The following is a 3,115-nucleotide window of genomic DNA, read 5'->3' on the forward strand; positions in this document are numbered from 1 at the left end:
ATTCATTTAAATTTAAACTTTTTGTTCTGTTTCAATGTTTTCTTTCTTGTTCTCATATTCTCAGAATATCAAGAGATTACCAAACCACACCTCTCAGAATATTACCAAACCAAACCACTCAGTTTATTACCAAACCTCTCAGAATATTACCAAACCAAACCTCTCAGTTTATTACCAAACCAAACCTCTCAGTACATTACTAAACCAAAACTCTCAGTATATTACAAAACCAAACCTCTCAGTATATTACAAAACCAAACCTCTCATTAATTACCAAACCAAACCTCTCAGTATATTACCAAACCAAACCTCTCAGTATATTACCAAACCAAAACCTCTCAGTATATTACTAAGCCAATCTTTAAGCTTTAAAGAATGTGGCTCAGTTAGTTTTAGTTTTACTAGATAGATTGAAATCTTAACAAAACTAAAGGTATTTTGTGGCTTTTGTATCAAGAACCATTTTAGTAAAGTTAGGTTCACAAATAAATGCCGCAAAATATTTTAAAAAGATGACAGGTTTATATTACAGTATACAGCTTGGAACATACAGGGTTTCTCACAAAGAATGATACTGTAAAGACGACCTTAAATCCTTAAAGTATGCGATTCCATGGTTAAAATAAGTTCTGAATATTGCCTTTTAATGACTTTTTAAATGATTTGGCAAAGAAAGTTTAAACAGTTGCGCGGAGTCAGGGCAATCGTCTCTGAGGTGCAATCGTCTCTGCGGTGCAATCGTCTCTGAAGTTCAATCGTCTCTGAAGTGCAATCGTCTCTGAAGTGCAATCGTCTCTAAAGTGCAATCGTCTCTGAAGTGCAATCGTCTCTGAAGTCTCATACTTTGAAAGGTTAGAACTTTTGTGTACTGCACTGCTATTATTGGCTATTTTTTTACAATTTTTCAACAAAGAGTGCAGTGTGACATTTAAAGGTGATTATTCGCTGTATCCGCCTAGATGTTCCTATGACTATGTTCCTATATTAAACCTAAATGCTTGATCTCAATATCCAAGTGAGCTCTTCTAAATTTAAGAACCGATCCTATAATGTTGCAATTCTTCAAAACTAAAACTTTAGATTTCTAAAATGTACATATCAGCTAGGACTCATGTTGTGAACCTAAGATATTTCAAATCTAGATTATTTTAGCATAAAGAATTTATAGTTTGAGGCAAAAACTCATGTCAATTTCCGAAAAGCTTCTATTTAGCTAATTAAAAAATTCAATAAAATACGACTCGGGTCTAANTGCACTCAAACTCAGTAATTATACATCGTAGAAAAGTTTTATATGTCTCAAATGAATCCTGCAAATCTTTTCTACAATACTGCATACTCCGTTCAACCACCATACATTGCCGGTCACTCCCTTTAAGTAACAAGAATTGCATTAAATTATTCTGTTCAGATCGTAAATAATTCAATTAAATTTAAAATGAGTCATTTTTAGATATTACAACCTATCAACATTAAAGGGAGTGTTCGCGAAAACTAAAAGAGGGTCCGGTTATAGACTGTTATCAATGCATATATAAGAAGAAAAGGGTTAAAAACGTTTGTTTTCCCAATATTGTAGCGTTCATATAAGTTCACAGAGTTTACTCATTGTTCAGGAATCTGATTAAACTTTTGGTATAAAGGAAATTTGATCTAAAATCGGGAATTCGATCTAAAATATGTAGAATTGGATCTGAAATATGTAGAATTGGATCTGAAATATGTAGAATTGGATCTGAAATATGTAAAATTGGATCTGAAATATGTAGAATTGGATCTGAAATATGTAGAATTGGATCTTAAATATGTAGAATTGGATCTAAAATGTGTTTATATAATAATATGTAGGGTTCAGGTTGGAAAAATTTCTACTCTAACCGAAGCCCTTCTCCTAAGTCCAACTGAAGTTTATAGTTACAGATGCAATTTGTTCATTTTAGACTCTTATTCTTCACATTTTATATCTAATTATACATATTCTAGATCAAAAATAGCATATTCTAATTCGACACATTGCTAAATATTCAGACAAAAAATTTTTAATTTGAAATTTAAGTTTTTGATCAAATACCACAATTTTCCGGAAAAGTTGGAATTTGCTCTTTAAATCAAAGTCCACGCCTAGGTCAAATTCTTTTTACTGTCAATAAATGCTTTTTATGCACAATGCAAATTTGTACCCTGAGATATTTGTAAAAAAAACACTAAACACAAATCAAAAACGATTGTTTTTGGTTAGTTTTTGCTTTTACAAATATACAATTTTCTTTTCACATTTTTTTGTTTAAACCTCGATCCCAAGCACACTTACCATTCAAGTTAGACCAAAATAGACTGAAATAGGACAATCGGGATTGGTTTCTGAAATAAAGTTGAAAGAAAAATTGAAATTTTCTTCAATGCTTTTAAATTGATTCAGCTCATTACGTTTTTGTGAAGACAAATTTACTATTGAAAGGAATTTTTTTCTCTAAAATATATCAAAAACGGATACAAAAGAGCTCGTTTTGAAGCACTGAATTCAGAAAAGTTAAAATGAAAAAAATTTAAAACAACAGGCAAACAACTGACTTTTTAGTAGAATGTTATTTAAAGCTGCAACACCATCTGTCAACATTATTTTGAAAATGGAACACTTCAGCTCTCACGCAAAATTCTATTTGTTTTAGTTTTGCCAACTACTTATCAAAACTAAATCTGTAGGTTTAAATTTACATCTCTAGAGCTACAAAAAGTATTAGTGAGTAATTGAGATGAAATCAAATGCCAAGGCATTGCTACTCTTTGACAGTTAAGTCAACTTTTCATAGTATGGCCTGATTCTTTGAAAATACAGTAGACTTAGGGCGAACATTTCATTGAAGATTAAAAATGAGAACTCACAAAACTTTGACATAAATATATCAAAGCATTCTAAATTATATTAGGGTTACCCACAATGGGATAAGATCAGTTCTATATACTGTAATTTCCTGCAACTTGCTTTGCGAAATCATAAAATATGCAATTAAAAGTCTATATTCAAGGCAGAGACTTAATTTACGATTGAAAATTGTCATATTTTAATAGTCTAATGTCGTCTTTACAGTCTTATCCTTTGTGGGTATCTCTGTAT

The sequence above is a fragment of the Eurytemora carolleeae genome, unplaced genomic scaffold, assembly GCF_000591075.1.
Source record: "Eurytemora carolleeae unplaced genomic scaffold, Eaff_2.0 scaffold645, whole genome shotgun sequence".
Classification (NCBI taxonomy): domain Eukaryota; kingdom Metazoa; phylum Arthropoda; class Copepoda; order Calanoida; family Temoridae; genus Eurytemora; species Eurytemora carolleeae.